The sequence below is a fragment of the Macaca nemestrina genome, chromosome 3 (assembly GCF_043159975.1).
Source record: "Macaca nemestrina isolate mMacNem1 chromosome 3, mMacNem.hap1, whole genome shotgun sequence".
NCBI classification, from domain to species: Eukaryota; Metazoa; Chordata; class Mammalia; order Primates; family Cercopithecidae; genus Macaca; species Macaca nemestrina.
In genome coordinates, this window is record NC_092127.1 from 127442645 (window position 1) to 127463131 (window position 20487).

Here is a 20487-nt window from a genome sequence, read left to right on the forward strand (position 1 = left end):
GATGATACAGTCTCATGGGTGGAAAGGACCAGCCTTGTCTCAAATGAGACTTTTATTTGGGTCTTTTGAGTTAATATTGAAATGAATTAAGACTTTTCCGGACTGTTGAGAAGGGATGATTGCTATTTTGAAATGTGAGAAGGACATAGGATTTGGGAGGGTCCAGGGATGGAATAGTGTGGTTTGACAATGTGTCCTCACCCAAATCTCATATTGAATTTTAATCTCCAATGTTTGAGGTAAAGCTAGGTGCAAGGTGATTGGATCATGGCAATCACCAAGAACAGCAAAGTGTTTCCCGTTACAGTTCTTGTAATAGTGAGTGAGTTCTCATGAGATCTGGTTGTTTACAAGAGTGTGGCACCTTTCCCCTCACCCTATTCCTCCTTCTCCAGTCATGTAAGATGTGCCTGCTTCCCATTTACCTTCTGTCATAATTGTAAGTTTTCTAAGGCTTCTCCAGCCATGGTTTCTGTACAGACTGTGAAACTTTGAGTAAATTAAACCTCTTTTCTCTGTAAATTAACTGGTCTCAGGTAGTTATTTACACTAATGTAAGAATGGACTATTACAACACATAAGTCTCTTCATATTTTATGTAATATTATTTTTCTCTACAAAATAAACCTTTATTGTGATAGTTTTGTACCATTTTCAGCTTCAGAATTTGGACTCTGAATACCCTCATGTTCGAAGTTGCCCCCGTAACTCATGGTTCCATGCGGAATTCTGCTAGATTCCCTTCCCACCAAAACTAGCCTTCTGCCTGGAAAAAGCTGAAGTATTCACATTCTTAGCCAAACTAAGAACCAGAAAAACATCCAAGACAAAGAAAATGAAAGTGATTACTTCAACTTTGAGAGTTTCTCCTCTCTTTGCAAATATATTCATTTGATTTCTCCTCATTTCTTCTATAAAAGTCTGATGTCTTTGAAGACAAGATACCTACATTGTAAATTACTTTTCTGATTATTCTAAGTGTAAGAGTTAGTCTGACACAAAATACACTATACTACCCCAAAGAAGAAATCTCAAATATGATTTTTAAAAAATAAACTAAATAGACTTTGCGAACAGAGCAGCTGCTGCAGCAGGGCCTATGGAGGACACCCAGTACATCCTGCTCAATGAAATCGGCATGTCTAGCATGGAATGCCTTGAGGCCTTCTGCCTCCTGTCACCCACAGAGCACCTCCTCTATTCTCACCACTTTACCCATGCTGCCTGGTACAGAGGCCTAGACGTGCTGCCGTAGACCTTCCTCAAGGCCCCCTTCACCTATTCTCTGCTTAGTCACCTCTTCTGCTCCCAGGACCCCAACCAGCTATGCCAACATGCCCTGGCCGAGGGCCTTACCGAAGAGGAGTATCAGGAGAAGCTGGAATGGGTGATCCTAGGGCATGAGACTGCTCAGGGGCTTCTGGAAGACCTGCGGGGAGCTTATGTTCTCTTTGGAGTCAAGGCTTCAACACCTCGGGCTGGAGAAGGAGAGAATCACCACCTATTTCTCTGGGAATTGTACCATGGAAGATGCAAAACTGGCCTGAGACTTTCTAGACTCACAGAACCTCAGATCCTACAACACCTGGCTCTTCAAAGAGGTGGACAGAGAAGGGAAGCCCCACTATGAGGTGTGTCTGGCTTCTCAGCACAGAGCCTTCCCTGCACTCCAAGGTGACCTTCAGGCTCAAGAGCTACGAATTCTGGGGAAGTCCTTTCCAGGTGACCCCGGGGGACTATGTGCTCATCCCCCAGGAGGTGGTGGAGCAGCTGGAGAAAGCCAAAGCCTACGCAGCCAACAGCCACCAGGGGCAGATGCTGGCCCATTATAAATAGTGCTTCACCCAGGGCTCCATCAAGGCCCACAAGAGGGGGTTCTGCTTCTGGAACCAGCACAAAATCCCCATCGTGGAGAGTTACATCGAGTTCATCGAGAGCTACCGAGTTCATCGAGAGCTACCGTGACCCCTTTGGTTACCGAGGAGAATTTGAATACTTTGTAGTCGTGGTGAACAAGGCCATGAATGCCAAGTTTGAGTGGCTGGTGGCAAGCGCAGAGCAGCTGCTGAAGGAGCTTTCCTGACCCCAAGTCTTTGAGAAGGACAAGTTCCTCACCTCCAATTTCACCTCCCTGGATGTCCTCACCTTTGCTGGCTCTGGCATCCCTGCCTGCATTAACATCCCCAACTACCATGACCTGAGGCAGATGGAAGGTTTTAAGAACGTATCGCTTGTGAACGTCCTGGCTATGGTCTACACCACGCAGCAGTCTAAGCTCACCCTCCTTGAAGAGGATGACGAGGACTTGTACATCCTCTGGAAGGGGCCCTCCTTTTATATGCAGGTGGGCCTGCATGAGTTGCTGGGCCATGACAGTGGCAAGCTCTTCGTGCAGGATGAAAAAGGAGCATTCAACTTTGACCAGCAGACATTGATCAACCCAGAGACTGGTGAGCAGATTCAGAGTTGGTATCTGAGCAAGGAGACCTGGGACAGCAAGTTCAGCACCATCGCCTCCAGCTACAAAGAGTGCTGAGCTGAGAGCGTGGGTCTCTTCCTCTGTCTCCACCTGCAAATGCTGGAGATCTTTGGCTTCCAGGGGGCTGATGCATAGGACGTGATCTATGTGAACTGGCTCCACATGGTTCGTTCCGGGTGGGCTACTCCCGCTGGGGTTCCACACACCTAAGGCCTCCAACTGGCAACAAGCCCATATGCAGGCCTGGTTTGTGATCCTGACAGTCTTGCTGGAAGCTAGCGAGGTACTCATTACCATCACTCCTATCACAGGCTCCGATGGGCACCTGGATGCCAGGGTCCGCCTCCACTGCAGCAAGATCCGGTCTGTGGGCAAGCCTGCCTAAGAGCGCTTCCTGCAGAGACTTCAGGTGCTCAAGTCCACAGGGTTATGTGGCCGGAGGGTGGGCCCTGCACGAGGGGAATGCGGCCCCCCAAGTGCTTCCTCACCCTCAGGCACAGGGTGCTGCTGCCTAAGGAATCTCAGAACTCATCGTTCATATCCAGAACCTAAAAGAACTCAATCAAATTTACAAGGAAAAACAAACAACCCCATCAAAAATTGGGCAAGGGATATGAACAGACACTTCTCAAAAGAAGACATTCATACAGCCAACAGACACATGAAAAAATGCTCATCATCATTCGCCATCAGAGAAATGCAAATTAAAACCACAATGAGATACCATCTCACACCAGTTAGAATGGCAATCATTAAAAAAATCAGAAAACAACAGGTGCTGGAGAGGATATGGAGAAATAGGAATACTTTTACACTGTTGGTGGGACTGTAAACTAGTTCAACCATTGTGGAAAACAGTGGGGCGATTCCTCAAGGATCTAAAACTAGAAACACCATTTGACCCAGACATTCCATTACTGGGGATATATCCAAAGGATTATAAATGATGCGTCTATAAAGACACATGCACATGTATGTTTATTGTGGAACTATTCACAATAGCAAAGACTTGGAATCAACCCAAATGTCCATCAGTGACAGACTGGATTAAGAAAATGTGGCACATATACACCATAGAATACTATGCAGCCATAAAAAAGATGAGTTCATGTCCTTTGTAGGGGCATGGATGCAGCTGGAAACCATCATTCTCAGCAAACTGTCACAAGAACAGATAACCAAATACCATATGTTCTCACTCATAGGTGGGAATTGAACAATGAGATCACTTGGACACAGGAAGGGGATCTTCAGACACTGGGTCCTATTGTGGGGAGTGAGGGGGAGGGATAGCATTAGGAGATATACCTAATGTAAATGATGAGTTAATTGAGTGCAGCACATCAACATGGTACATGTATACATAGGTAACAAACCTGCAGATTGTGCACATGTACCCTAGAACTTAAAGTATAATAAATAAAAAAAAAAAAGAAAGAAAGAAACTCATCGTTCAACCCGACACTTGCCTTAAAGGCTGAGACGTGCAGCTTCTGGAATATGAGGCCTCAGCTGCTGGCCACATCCTACCCTTCTCCGAGCGTTTTCCAGAGGATGGACCTGAGTTGGAGGAGGTCCTCACACAGCTGGGCACAACGGATGTCCAATTCTGGAAGAGCCCCATTGAGACCACATCTGGCCATGCTTGAGGAAGATGTGTGTGGCCTCTCCCCCAACTCCATCAAACCAAGGCTTAAGGTGATCCTCCATTTGCTGGTATATTTAGGGGCTAGGGGAGGGGGAGGAGCAGGAGTTTGGACCTTGGTACTACCTTAGCTGAGGGTGGTGACACTAACCCCTTCCATTTGTCAACACTTTCCAGCTTGCCAAGTGGTTCCCCTCTGTGATCTCATTTCATCTGCACTGCCATATGTGGAGTGAGCAAGACAGGGCTCACCAGCCTGCCTACCAGATGAGGAAATGGGAGTTCTGAGAAGTCACTGGTCTAGATCTTGCAGGTGGCCCGTGACAGCTAGGGTTCAAAATGTTCTCACCAAATCCAATGCTCCTCACGTATTAATTTTTCAAACAGACAAATAAATATTGGAGACAACCATCAAATAAATAAATAAATAAGCTAAATAATTTTGACTGATTTATTCCATTTACATTCATGACATTTCTCATATATCAACATCATATATATGGATTGATTTCACTAATTTTATATTTTGTTTACCCATTCTATTATTAACAGCTTTCTTGATATATTTGTACCCTGTTCTTTGGATATTTTAAAAAAATATTTTATTTGGCAGAGCATGGTGGCTCGCGCCTGTAATCCCAGCAATTTGGGAGGCCGAGACGGGTGGATCACGAGGTCAGGAGATCGAGATCATCCTGGCTAACATGGTGAAACCTCGTCTTTACTACTAAAAAAAAAAATTAAAAAATTAGCCAGACATGTTGGCAGGGGCCTGTAGTCTCAGCTGCTCAGGAGGCTGAGGCAGGAGAATGGCGTGAACCCGAGAGGCAGAGCTTTCAGTGAGCTGAGATCGTGCCACTGCATTCCAGCCTGGGAGATGGAGCGAGACTCCGTCTCCAAAAAAAAAAAAAAAAAAAAGAATGAAAAAAAAAATTATTTTTCCTTAGTCCACATTACATCATATATAGATGTATTTTTCTATTTTTTGGTAGTTAATTCTAAACTTTTAGCACTTGTATTCAATATGAAGTGTCCATTATCCGGTATATTTTTCTTCAGTTCTGAAACAATATAATAGACCTGCAGAAATTATCTAAATTTTCAAACATTTACTGTTTCCTTGGATCATTTTTTTCTCAGATTTATTAGGTTATTTTTTCTCATTTCTTGAATAAATCCTTTAGTTTTCTGCAGGGGCACCCTGCTTGATCTAACCCTTTAGGTTTTATACTGGATATATTGTTTATATTAGAAACATTTTACCTTATTCTTCTTAAACGAATTATGTTGTGGTTGCAATTAAAATTAAGTTATTTAGGCTGGGAACAGTGGCGGACGCCTGTAATCCCTGCACTTTGGAAGGCCAAGGTGGGGGAATCACAAGGTCAGGAGTTCGACACCATCCTGGCTAATATGTGAAACCCTGTCTCTACTAAAAATACAAAAACTAGCCAGGCATGGTGGTGGGCACCTGTAGTCCCAGATACTCGGGAGGCTGAAGCAGGAGAGTCTCTTGAACCTGGGAAACAGAATTTGCAGTGAGCTGAGATCACACCACTGCACTCCAGCCTGAGCAAGAGAGCAAGACTGTCTCAAAAAATAAATAAATAAATAAATAAATAATAAATAAGTTGTATGAAGATACCACTTTGCTGTTCCTGCTTCCATTATTTCTATTAAGCTATAAATTGACCATCTATTTTCATTTTTCTCAAAGTAATTTTTGCCTTTTTAAGTTTTTTGAGACAGGGTCTCACTCTGTCACCCTGACTGGATTGCAGTGGCACGATCTTGGCTCACCACAACCTCTGCCTCCCAGGCTTAAGCAATTCTGCTGCCTCAGCCTTCTGAGTGACTGGGATTATAAGCATGTGTCACTACCACCTGGCTAACTTTTGTATTTTTAGTAGAGATGGGGTTTCACCATGTTGACCAGGCTGGTCTTGAACTCCTGACTTAAATGATCCACCCTTCTCGGCCTCTGAAAGTGCTGGGATTACAGGCATGAGCCAGTGTGCCCAGCCCCAATTTTTGTCTGTTCTTTCTCCTCTTTGTCCTTTTTTTCCTTTCAGGATGCTTTAAAGATATCCTGTTTACCTTTGGTTTTTGAAGTTGCTCTAAATATATCTCTAAATCTATCTGGCTGCAAATTTCATCTTATCATTCTTGGGAATCACTGAGTTAATAGAATATAATAATTGATTTTGTTCAATCATGTGTAAGACAACCATTTTCTCCTTCAAATATTCATCTTTACGGGTTAACTTTCTTTGGATATAATGACCATTTTTAATATATAATTATAGTTTAGGTTCATTTGAGCAAATTTTAGAATATAAGAAGTTCAACCATCTTTTTTTTTTTTTTTTTTTTTTGAGACGGAGTTTCACTGTTGTTGCTCAAGCTATAGTGCAATGGTGCAGTCTCGGCTCATTGCAACCTCCATCTCTTGGGTTCAAGCAATTCTCCTGCCTCAGCTTCCCAAGTAGCTGGGATTACACATGCACGCCACCATGCCCAGCTAATTATTTGTACTTTATAGTAGAAATGGGGTTTCACCATGTTAGCCAGACTGGTCTCAAACTCCTGATCTCAGGTGATCTGCCCACCTCAGCCTCTCAAAGTACTGGGATTACAAGCATGAGCCACCATGCCTGGCCTCAACCATCACTTTTAACCACAATTCCAAAAATCGATTACTGCTAACATTTCAGTGTTCACAATTGTCTATTTTATTTATGGCATTTTAATACAAAAATATTTTAGGCTATATATAAAAATATATTTTAGGCTATATATTGACTAATATATTTGCAAATATATGTGATTTTACAATAAAACTGTAGTGATTCCATAGTATTACATGTAAAAATCTATTTAATCAAGTATCTTTTACATCCTTAAATCATTTCCAGCTCCCTGCGTTAATACTTTATTATTAAGATGTGATAATGATTACAAGAGGCAAAAAATTCTTGCCCTCGTAGAGCTTACAATCTATTTGGAGAAAACCAAAACTAAATAACATAAAATAGTAAATATTTAATATTTTGTAATATCATAAATGCTAGGGATAAAACTTGTAAGTAAGACAGTAGATACAGATTATCAAGGTTTGTTGTGTAAAGTATTAATTAGAGTATCTAGGAAAGGTTTTCGTGAGAAGATGTTTTCATGAGGACCTGAATCAGACACCACTCATGTGAATACCTGGAGGAAAACCATGCCAGAAAGAGAACCGCATGTATAAAATTCCAAAGTGCAGCATGCCATGGAGAAGAAGCTCGAGTGCTGGTATGATGTAGGAATGAGGAGAGCATTTGGGACTGGCATCAAATGACTGCAAAGGGTCACCTTATACTGAAATACAGAAGTCCTAGTAAGGATTTACCTTTTACTGTGAAGGAAATGACAAGTCTTTGGGTGATTTTGAAAAGAGTGGCATGACCTGAATTAATAATATAATGTTGGCTTCTCTATTGAAGACAGACTGAAGAGTGTACAAACATAGAAATAGTGAGATCAGTTAGGAAGTTGCTTCTATGTTCTAGGCAAAACATGATCAATTTATACTGGAAAGTAGTACTGGGGGTTGTGTGATATGGTGAAACTCCTGAGCAAAAGTAAACAGGAATTGCTGACAGTCTGGGTTTGAATAACTCAGACTAGGAAAAGAGAATGTTAAGAATGAGAAAGGAAATATCAAGAGATCATATTCATATGTAAGTGTTATTCATATTTCTACTTAATTATAAATATCTGAACATGAAGTGCTGTGTCAAAAGATATATACATTTAAAGTATTTTTCTATTGTCAAATAACTTTCCAGTATACATTCTACTAAATTATGCATTCCTGAGCAGCACATGTAACTATTTTACTTCAAACTCTTGAATACTAGTATTGCTCTTTTTCAATTGCTGTAAATTTTATGACTAAAAGTACATCTGAACATTGATTTAATATGCTCTTTAATTAGAATAAATCAGTTGGGTTTTAAGCAAACTTAATTAAAAATACTTGAGTAAAATACCACACAGTTTGATTTCTCCCTGCTCTCTATATTAATCTTTATTATAACTTGCTGCCCATGTTTTTCATTTGTCATTTCCTGCCTACAGGACATTTAAATTCTCTTACAAGTTTTGGGAATTCTCTTTTCTTTTACTTGAACATTGGAATCTGAAAGGATAATATTCTCTGTATTTCCATTGTTTGGCAGACAGGAATTGGTAGCCTACATTTTTTGAAATGGTCTCTCTTGCCAATAACTTGGTTTTTGATTGAGTGACTCAGATGGAAAGAGAGAATAAGTTGTATTTGCAACATGTATTGAACATGGTATATATAAGCATGGGTAAGGACACTTGACTAAGTGCTTTAAATAACGAATTTCTACAGATACGCTGAATGTGGTCCTATTTAAAAGCTACTTTTCCAGCCTTTAGCAATTCTCTTCCACCCTTCATATTTATAAAATAAACCCATTCTTTGCTTCCTTCAGCCTGAGTTGCTAATATACAAGAACTCTGACTGGTAATAACTGCAGTCTCTTTTAAGCTCAGAATAATTTGTGCACATTATGTTGCTTAGTACTTTAATAGAGTGAGAATATCATTATTTGCCTTTCTTTGTGGTCCAGGATATGTAGTGCTCCTGCTCCCAAATATCACCAGGTGTCTGAAAGTGAGCTAATTGCAACGTTGGCATTATCAGTACTGCACAGAGCCCTCTTCAGCATTGCGCATAAACACTATCCTATAAACCCCAGCAAACCTTTGTTCTTTGCAGTTAGCCCCTCGTTTGCTGATCCTGCTCATTGCCTCCTTACAAAATATTTTCCTAGTTTCTCTAATAAATCTACTTTTCTATAACTAAAACTGTCTTGGTAAATTATTTTACCTCCGCACCACCAGCCCAGAGAGTTGTCACTCTCCCATGACAAAAAATGCACAGGAAATTTAAAGTAACTAATAATCCTTCATATATTTTATTTAAAGATTACTCCTCAAGATTTTTATCCTTGTCATTTGCACTCTTTCTGTCAGAAAAATAGTTAAGGGATATCAAAATCAAGTCTTGTGTGGGAGGTTATTTTATTTAGATTATTTTGGGTTATTCCACATATTTTCAATGACAATTTCCTCAGTTTTAATTTCTTATTGTAAGGTATATGGCATATGTACATGAAAAATTTGCATAGAAATTAAATGTTATGATTCATGTGGATCAGAGTATCTCATTGTTTCCACAAAATATTTTTTTCCATTATAAAATTTTATATCTTGTATTGGTAAGTACTATTTCAATTCCAAGTGACTAAAACCAAGTTTAACTGGGTGAGACCTAAACAAGCAAGCAAGCAAGCAAGCAAACAAACAAACCACCAAACAACCTGAGGGGTCAGGGTAATTTATGGTTGAGATGTCCTGTAAATGAGAGTTGAGCAGGAAGCTTCTGGATAAGAAAATTTGCAGCTGAGCATCTAACATCCAAAATTAAGGCTGAAGAATGTTTGGGTTTTGGGTTTTCCTATTCACTTGGGATCTCCCCTCCTTGCTGAAGGCCTTTTCACTCTCATTTCTTGCTACACACAAGCTTTCTATATCTGATGGAGAATTGGTCTACCAAAAGCTGGCAATATTTAGAGGTCTAGCCACTTTGAGAAGCATACAAATCAATTATCCCTTGGCTTTCAAAGTCAAGAATCCTGAAGAAAGAATAAGCTCTGCTAATGTTCAGGAAATATCACATGCATATAAAATATTTTTAAAGTTTTGATGTTATCTATAACTTAGTAAATCCAGAAATTATTATTATAATGCAATTACTGTTAAATTGTTGTGTCTCTAACACTATAGTGTAACATTCATGCTATGTTTTTTAGGGAGGGCCTGAGTGTGAATTTTCCAATAGATTAGTAAAAAAGAAAATTTCATGAAATACTGCTCATTTTTTAAAATCCTATAAATGCTTAATATAGTGTCTAGCACAGAGAAAATTCTCAGTAAAATGTAGAAAATTCTGAATAATTAATTTTGCTAAATGTCAACAATTCAACAAAAAATTGATTTTAATAATACTGAATATAACCTGGTTAGACCTCATTCAAGCTTCAGCTGATTATACATCCACTTGTATTGTGTTCCTAAAAAGTTTTATCCAAAGTTTTGCTTTTTCTGTCTGCATTCCCTAGAATTAAACTTCTCTGTTCTCAGACTCTGAAGGCTGGGATTAAGACTAAACTTATTTCATTGAAAGCAGGTGTATTCAACTAATTGGTTGGATCAGAGATGTCGATGAAAAGAGTAAAACTCTGTAAAATATTTGAAGAGATTTACTCTGAGACAAATATGAGTGGCCATTGCCCATAACACAGTCCTCAGGAGATCTTGAGAACATGTGCCCAAAGTGGTCCAGGTACAGCTTGGTTTTATATATTTTAGGGAGGCATGAGACATCAGTGAAATACATTTGAGAAATACATTGGTGTGGTTCAGAAAGGCACGACAACTAAAAGCAAGGGCTTCCAGGTTATTGGTAAATTTAAACATTTTCTGGTTGACAATTGGTTGAGTTTATCAGAAGACCTGAGATTAATGGAAAGGAATGTTCAGATTAAGATAAAGGATTGTGGACACTTAGTTTTATTGTGCAGGGGAATCTCTCAGATAGCAGACTTCAGAGAGAGAGAGAGAGAGAGAGCATGTTGTAAATGTTTTTTCATCTGACCTAAAAGGGTGTCTAGTTCTTAGTTGATTATCTCCTGGGTCTGGAAAGAAAGGAACATAAACAAATGGGGAAGGGGATTCTCTATAGAATGTGAATTTTTCCCACAAGAGACTTTACAGGGCAATTTCAAGGTATGGCAAGTCCGTTCTACCTATGAAAGTGTAAAATAAAAAGCAAGTTAGTTATTTCCTAGATAAATGGGGTAAAGGAATTGAGGAAATATAGCCATTGCAAATGGGAGAAATTGGCCAAAACAAAGCATCTAGAGGCCCCATGCCAAGTCCAAAATCTAATATGGCAATCATTAAACCTTAAAGTCCCAAAATAATCTCTTTTGACTCCATGTCTTACATCCATCCACATGGATGAAATTTTATGAAATACCCACTATTTCATAAGATAGAGATGTTATGCTCTCTATCTTATTCCACACAGCCTTGGAAAGTTCTGTCCCTGTGGCTTTGTTGGGTACAACTCTCCTCCCAGCTGCTTTCATGGCTAGCACTGAGTGTCTGCAGCATTTCCAGGTGCATGGTGCAAACTGTTGGTGAATCTGTCATTCTGGGGTCTGGAGAATGGGTCCCTCTTCTCACAGCTCCACTAGTCATTGACCCAGTGGGGACTCTGTATGGGCGCTCTGACCTCACATTTCCCTTCTGCACTGCCCTAGCAGAAATTCTCTGTGAGGGCTCCACACCTGCAACAAACTTCTGCCTGGACATCCAGGAATTTCCGTGCATGCTCTGAAATCTAGGTGTAGGATCCCAAATCTCTATTTTTGGCTTCTGTGCACCTGCTTGCTCAACATCATGTGGAATCTGCAAAGGCTTGGGGCTTGCATCCTCTGAAGCAATGGCTGGAGCAGCTGGGATGCAGGGCTCTCAGTCCCTAGGCTGCACACAGCAAGAGAGCTTTGGGCCTGGCCCAAGATCATTTTTTTCATACCAGGACTTCAGGACTGTGATGGGAGGGGCTTCCATGAAAGTCTCTGACATGCCCTGGTGACATTTTTCCCATTGTCTTGGTGATTAACATTTGGCTACTTTTTCCTTATGCAAATTTCTACTGCAGGTTTAAACTTCTCTTCAGAGAATTGGTTTTTCTTTTCTAATGCATTGTCAGATTACAAGCTCTCCAAACTTTTATTCTCTTCTTCTTGTTGAATGCTTTGCTGCTTAGAAATTTCTTCTGCCAGATATACTAAATCATCTCTCTCAAGTTCAAAGTTCCACAGATCTCTAGGGCAGAGGGGCAGGGACAAAATGTCACCAGTCTTTACTAAAACATAGCAAGTGTCACCTTTGCAATACTTCCCAACAAGTTTCTCATCTCCATCTAAGACCACCTGTGCCTGTACTTCATTGTCCACATCACTATTAGCATTTTGGTCAAAGCCATTCAACGAGTCTCTAAGAAGTTATAAACTTTGCCACATTTTCTTATCTTCTTCTGAGCCCTCTAAACTGGTTCCAAGCTCTGCCTGTTACACAGTTCCATAGTCACTTCCACATCTTTATAGTAGCACCTCACTCTTTGCAGTACCAATTTACTCTTTTAGTCCAATCTCACACTACTATAAAGAACTACTTGAGACTGGAGTAGTTTATAAAGAAAGGAGGTTTAATTAATTTACAGTCCTGCAGGGCTGGAGAGGCCTCCAGAAACTTACAATTATGGCCGAAAGTCAAAACTGACACATCCTTCTTCACAGCAGCAGGAAGGAGAAGTGCCAAGCAAATGGGAAAAGCCCCCTGTAAAACTGTCAGATTTCATGAGAACTTAATATCACCAGAACAGCCTGAGGGTAATGGCCCCTATGATTCAATTACCTCCCACTACATTCCCCCATGACACATGGGGACAATGGGAACTACAATTCAAGTAGATATTTGGGTGGGGAAACAGCTAAACCATATCACTATTACATTGTTTTTCTACTATGTCATTTTGACTGATCTAACAAATAATATAGATATAATAGCAAAAGATGCTATAACATTTTCTATCTTTTAGAATGATTTACAAAAGTCACTATTTTTTACCTACTATCTAATTTTTTTTTTTTTTACCCCTTGAAACCAAATTTCTAAAAATATTGTCACACACTTTCCTTATTTCTTCACCACCAATTATTTCTTATATCTACTCTAATTAGACTTTCATGGATACCACTGCAAACTTGAAACTTCTTGTCAAGATTGCAAGCACATTCTATATTGCTAAATCCAATACAAAACTTTTAGCACTGAAATTTTTGATGCTTACTGAAATTATCAGGAGCATCACTTCATTCTTCTGCATAAATTCTCTTTACATGATTTCTGAAATATCATTCTACTTTGTTTTTTTCCTATTTCATGGATCACTTCCACCCAGCTTCTTCTGTAGGTCCTTTTCTAAATTTTCATGATTTAGACCTAAATATTAGAAATGGCTAGAGCTTGAGAAGAGATCTTTTCTTACTTTATTTTATACTCAGCATTCTGTGAATTTTTGGAGTCCCATGGATATAAATATTATTAACATCCTGAGGATTTCAACCTTTTTACCTTCAAACTGTACTCTTGCTTGAAACTCAGGTTTATGTGTCAAACTGCACACATGACATTTTCATTTAGAAGCTATTTCAGACTTAATAAATCCAAAACAGATGTTATGCTCTCTGTAAACTCTACTCATGCAGTCTGCCACTATGATTGATACAAACTGCATTAACTAGTTCCTGTGGTATGCACACGTATACACAAAAACACAATTCCATCACTCCTTCACTGCCATGTGGAGATTAAAAGATCAGTCTCCATATAGAAGTCAGATTTTTCAAAAACAAAGTCAAACTATATCAACAGTCCTTATAAAGCACTGTGATGGCCTCTTATCTTATTCAAAGCATATTTAAAAATCTTTATAGTGGTCTACAAAACTTGATGTGACCTTCTCTACACCACTGTATGGTCCTCTGCCTTCATTTCAACCTTTATTCCTATTGCTTATTCTCTTCCAGTAAAAATTGGTATTGACCATACTATTTTCTCTATATAACCCCCTCCTTACACCTCTGCAAATGCTTGCTCTCACACTTCTTTCTATTTTTTGCTCTAATATGACTTTGTCATAGAGGCTCAGCCTGATCATCCTCAATAAAATAATCCATTGCACCTAAAATGATTTAGTTCTCATACCAGACATCACATAACTACAAAGCATATAAGCTTTATTGTTTTACTTTTTGCCCCAGCTGAATGTGAGGCCCAGGATGGCAATAACTTTATTTGTTCTTAATATTGATATATTCTTGCACTAGAAATATCAACTAACACACAACAGATGTTCAAGAAATATTGTTAAAATGATGGATGATTGGATAGGCAAAGGGATAGATGAAGAAATAGGTGAATGGTATATTGCGCTATCAGAGATAGAAACCCTTCAACCTGCTCCACAGATAAAACACCAAGGAGGAAGTAAAACTTTTAGAAATACTTGGGGGATTTGAAATATAAGATATTATGCCAATTCCTAGATAAAGTTCCAAAATAAGCAAGATTCCAGAAATAAATTGGTTTGCATTTATGAAGGTAGATATTAACTTCATAGGATAACAAGTGATGAAGCAGGAGGAAAAATTATTTTAAGCATAAAAGTAGCATAGAAATAGTAAAGAGAGCTGATGGATCTGAGGTGCATTAGGAGGAGGAGTAGTTATAAGGGAAATTCCACTGAAAATTGCATGAATTAACTGTGAAAGAGAGAGTGGGGAAAAGGAGGTAATGAATTTCTCAGAGAATCACATCAGGGGTTGATAGTAATAAATATAGCTGAGACACTTTGCCTTCAAGCTTTGACACAATAAAAACATATTTTCCAGGATATAAGACAAAATGACTGGCAAAGCCTTTTCGTTTTTAATCTCTTCCTGTCAAATTGCAAAATGTTGATGAGAGGCCTGGCTAATGAGAATAATTTCAATTAGCTTGATATAAACCCCCAATTCTAATTGATTTTATGAAACTACAAGATTAAAAATATAATACTACCAATGGCCACATGGAGTGGCCACTGTGAAGACACTGGCTACAGTAGGGGAGATGTGGCCAGGGTTGTGTGCTCCTTGGGCCTGCAGGAGCCGGGAACAGGTGGGAGCCTTGGCCCCTACTGAGTTGGCAACGTGGGGATCCCACATTCCTGTGTGCAGTTGCGGCTGGCCAGCCTCTGCTCCAAACACAGTCATCCTTGTGCTCTCAGAGGCTTAGGAAAGCTCCCTGCCACTGTGGGCTTGGAAATGCTTGCTTCTGCTTCTCCTTACTCCCAGTGCCCACTCTCATTTCAGAGCAAAGTTGTGGCCAAGTCCAGGCACTGTTGAGACCCAGCCAGGTACGCACATATTTGGGGTGGTGCTGACACACCAGCCCCTGCTGCCTTGGCCCCCTCTGGACTTCAGGTGCCAATAAACATAGGAGGCAGACTGAGGAGGAGTTGAGAGTGTCTTGGAATGGGTTTGCAGAGACCCCTCGACATGAATAGCCTGGATGTTGTGGATGACTTATTGATGGCCGCAGGAGAAAAACTGGATCCTGGGCAGAAAGAGACAGGTCCCCTAGGAAGCCCCACTTTCAAGTCAGGGATGGCCTAAAGTCTGGGATCAAGGTTGTCATTTCCAGATTAAGTCTGACCTGGAGTGAGAACTTACATAGCTTCTTCCCAGTCCACCTATTGCCACCAATGGCCCAATCACCATGTAGTTTCTCTCTTGTGAGCCCATAAATACCCCAGACTCAGCCAACCTCAAACAGATATAAGGACTACCAGCTGCATAAAGGAGCTATACACTGCAGGTCTCCTCTAGGCTTAGAGTGGGACATATGGACAATCTGCCTATGGAAAGGAGCTACCCACTGCAATTCTCCTCTCCAGACACTCATCTGGCCACTCGTTGGGATGACCTGCCTGCAGGAAGGAGCCACCCACTATGGGTCTCTTGAGAGCTGTTCTGTCACTCAATGAAGCTCCTCTCCACTTTGCTCAGCCTCCAGTTGTTCATGTACCTCATTCTTCCTGGATATGGGACATGAACTCTGGACCTGCCGACTGGTGGGACTAAAAGAGTTGTAACACAAATAGGGCTGAAACATGTCCCCCTGCCTGCCATGTTGTGGGTGATGAGGAGAGAAGAGATGCAGCCCTTTTGGGAGCCCAGACCTAGGGACTCCCTGAGCCAGGGCTGTGACACCCTCTTTGGGGCTCTGTGGTCCCTGGTATCTCCAAACTTCTGAACACAATCATGTTCCCCTCATCCAGAACTGGGTGCCTGCAGCAGAAGCCATGTGCAGTACATCTGGTTCAGCTGTAACCTTGCATGGAGCCAGCATCTGTGCTGGCACCCTGAGCTGCCTGCCCTGCCAAACAGCCAGCATGCTATGTGTAGTAGCCAATCCCTGTGTTTGCTTGCTCATACTCTCCTTGCTGCCCCACACCTAGCTTGCCCTTGGTAAGTGTGGGATCTGAGCTGCAAGCCAAGTGCAGCCTGTCAGGCCAAATGGGTAGAATGAGCCCAGCAGGAGCAAGCAAAACTTAGGCAGAAGGTGCCACTGGCCACAGAGGTTTTAAGTTGGCAAAGAGACACCCCAAGGATCCCATGACACTACTATTTAAATTGATCACATGACAACTAATATTTTTTCTCTTATATTTAAACCTCTCTTCTGACAGTTTGCTTAAGTTAATAACATTACTTTTAATACCATGGAAATATTTGACTTTTTTCCATTTGTCTCCTTTCTGAATCACAATGATTTCTGTAATGGATTTAAAATGAGTCATATTCATAAGTGAATCAATTATTTTAAGAGATATTTAAGAGAAATTACATTTAGAAATTAGTTACAGAATCTTCTACAGATTTGAATAGGGGCTATTTTATTAGATTATCTCAAATATATATATTTTTAAAGAGTATGCAGGAGTTCAGAAGATAAATAGCCAGAAATGAGTGTGTGCTTACAAATATTTTTCTACCCAAAGGAAATTACTAGGTAGTTTTATCTGGCAAAAGAGTTAGATAGACTAGTTTACCCACATACACAGAAAAGTTTTTTGGACAAGTAAACAGTACTATAATTTTCATCAAATATTTTTTCAACATTGCTAAATATATGAGATACTACTACTCTCCCCATTTTAGAAACAGTATTTTCTCAATTATACTAACAGCAAAGGTGTTATAATCATACTATATAGTGGCTTTCAACACAATAACCATTCTTTAGTGATAATAACCCTGTCACCTTGAACTGAACAAGATTTTGTCCAGAACTGTTTGATTTCATAACAGCAGAGATAGATGGAAAAATTCAATGAATGTTATCTGACTAAATAAATGAACTTCTCATTTTCAGATCTATACAAAAATCCCAACTCATATCAGATAAAAATTAAAATTGTGTGCAGAGGGCAAAAGGGCTTTTGATTCATTTTATTTTTATTGATTAATAGATTTCTCATTTTTGCCAGGAGATTGCTGCAAAATTGCAATCTTTGTGAGTAATTAATTGGATAGTCTTATTGTTTCCCTAACCAAAATGAACAAATGACACCTACATTTAGGTGGGATAAATAGGCTTCTCTTATCATCTTGCTAACATTTTTCCACTATTTTTATTTCAATTAACATGCAAATGAAAGTAGCTTCCCTAGTATTACAAAACAGATTTTGGAACAAAAGAGAGAGATTTTTAGCGACTTTCTGGTGTGCATGAGAAACAATTAATTTTTACAGCTTAGAGAAAATAAAGGCAATATTATGCATTTCCTTGTTTAGTACAAAGACCCACTAGCAGTTTAAATAAAATTAGTTTACATTAGATTTATTTACAAGTGTTATAAGATAAATTGCCCGTTGTCTTTTACTAAGCAAAGCAATATATAGCATTTTCATTTAAAATATTTTCCTAAAATATATTGATGTTCTTTTAGAATATACAAAATAAAATTCCTGAGTTAATTTTAAAAAACATATTGTCTAAAATTACCGAGGAGGCTCTATAGAAAATTACTTATCTATGGCCGGGCGCAGTGGCTCAAGCCTGTAATCCCAGCACTTTGGGAGGCCGAGAGGGGCGGATCACAAGGTCAGGAGATTGAGACCATCCTGGCTAACATGGTGAAACCCTGTCTCTACTAAAAATACAAAAAACTAGCCGGGCGAGGTGGCGGGCGCCTGTAGTCCCACCTACTCGGGAGGCTGAGGCAGGAGAATGGCGTAAACCCGGGAGGCGGAGCTTGCAGTGAGCTGAGATCCGGCCACTGCACTCCAGCCTGGGCAACAGAGTGAGACTCGGTCTCAAAAAAAAAAAAAAAAAAAAAAAAAAAAAAGAAAATTACTTATCTATTACCTAGTCATTTCCAGTAGCTAATACATTTCCATTAAAACCTATTTTGAGCATGTGTATATGTTTGTTTTACTGCAAATGCCTTTTAGTTTCTTATACATATATAGTATAATTTATTCTATATTGTAATTTTTAGTTTTTTTGGTTACTTAGCTAGAAACGTTGAAAACCATCTGTTAAAATCCAGGTGAGCATTTATTTATTTATTTATTTTAATTTCCAACTTTTAAGTTCAGGGGTACATGTGCAGGATGTGCAGGTTTGTTATACAGGTAAATGTGTTTCACAGTGGCTTGCTGAACAGATCATGTCATCATCTAGGTATTAAGCCCAGTGACCATTAGCTATTCTTGCTGATGATCTTCCTACCCCCAACCCTCCCCTTCTACAGGCCCCAGTGTGTGTTGTTCCCCACCATGTGGCCATGTGTTCTCATTATTCAGCTCACACTTACAAGTGAGAATATACAGTGTTTTGTTTCCTGTTCTTGTATTAGTTTGCTGAGGATAATGGCTTCCAACTCCATCCATGTCCCTACAAAAGACATGATTTCACCTTTTTATGGATACATAGTATTCCATGGTATATATGTACCATATTTTCTTTATACCGTCTATCACTGATGGGCATTTAGGTTGATTCCATGTCTTTGCACTGTGAATAGTGCTAAAATGAACATACATGTTAATATGACTTTATAATAGAATGATTTATGTTCCTTTGGGTTTATACCCAGTGATGAAATTGCTGGATCGAATGGTATTTCTGTCTCTAAGTCTTTGAGGAATCACCACACTGTCTTGCACAATGGTTGAATTAATTTACACTCTCACTAACAGTATAAAAACATTCCTTTTTCTCTACAACATCGCCAGCATAAGTTATTTTTTGGCTTCTTAATAATGGCTATTCTGACCGGTATAAGATGGTATCTCATTGTGGTTTTTATTTACATTTTTCTAATGATCAGTGACATTGAGCTTTTCTTCATATGTTTGTTGGACACACATATATTTTCTATTGAGAAGTTCCTGTTCATACTGTTGCACACTTTTTAATGAGGTTGTTTCATTCTTGTATATGTGTTAAAGTTTCTTATAGATGCTGGATTTTAGACCTTTGTCAGATGCATAGATTTCAAAAATTGTTCCCTATTCTGTAGGTTATCTATTTGCTCTGCTGATAGTTTATTTTGCTGTGCAGAAGAAACTACAGAAATTAAGTTAGACAATCTAATTTAATTAGACCTAATTTGTCAATGTTTGCTTTTGTTGCAATTGCTTTGGGGATCCTTGTCACGAGATCTTTGCCCTGGCCTATGTAATGAATGGTATTGCCTAGGTTTTCTTCTAGGGTTTTATAGTTTTGGGTTTTACATTTAAGTCATTAATCCATCTTGAGTTGATTTTTGCATATTGTATAAGTAAGAGGCCCAGTTTCAATTTTCTGCATATGGCTAGCCACTTCTCCCCACAACATTTATTGAATAGGGAATCCTTTCCCCATTGCTTGTTTTTGTCAGGTTTATCAGACACCAGATGGTTGTAGATGTGCAGTCTTATTTATTGGCTCTCTATACTTTTCCACTGGTCTATGTGTCTGTTTTGTACCAGTGCCATACTGTAAATGTGATTCATCACATAAACAGAACTAAAGACAAAAATCATGTGATTATCTCAATAGATGCATAACAGGCCTTTGATGGAATTCAATAGCCCTTCATGTTAAAAACTCAATAAACTAGGTATTGAAGGGACATAACTCGAAATAATAAGAGCCATATCTGACAAAAACACAACCAATATTGAACTGAATGAGCAATAGCTGGGATCATTCCCCCTGAAAAAACAGCACCAGACATGATGCCTTTTCTCACCACTCCTATTCAACATAGTAGTAGGAGTTCTGGCCGGGGTAATCAGGCAAGAGAAAGAAAGAAAGGATATTGAAATAGGAAGAGAGGAAGTCAAAATATTTTTGTTTGTAGACAACATGATCCTATATCTAGAAACCCAATCGTCTTGGTACAAAAGCTTCTTAAGCTGATAAGCAACTTCAGTTAACTCTCGGAATACAAAATCAATGTGCAAAAATTGCTAGCATTCCTATACACCCACAACATGCAAGCCAAGAGCCAAATCACAAATGAATTTCCATCACAATTGTTACAAAAAGAATAAAATACTTCAGAGTACAGCTAACAAGCCAAGTGAAAGACCTCTTCAAGGATAAATACGAGCCG

At 39.4% G+C, this 20487-nt stretch overlaps 1 pseudogene; it reads left to right on the forward strand.

The window, feature by feature from the left end:
* Positions 1-653: 653 nt before the first annotated feature.
* Positions 654-4516, forward strand: LOC105463590 (dipeptidyl peptidase 3-like; annotated as a pseudogene).
* The last annotated feature ends 15971 nt before the right edge of the window (positions 4517-20487 follow it).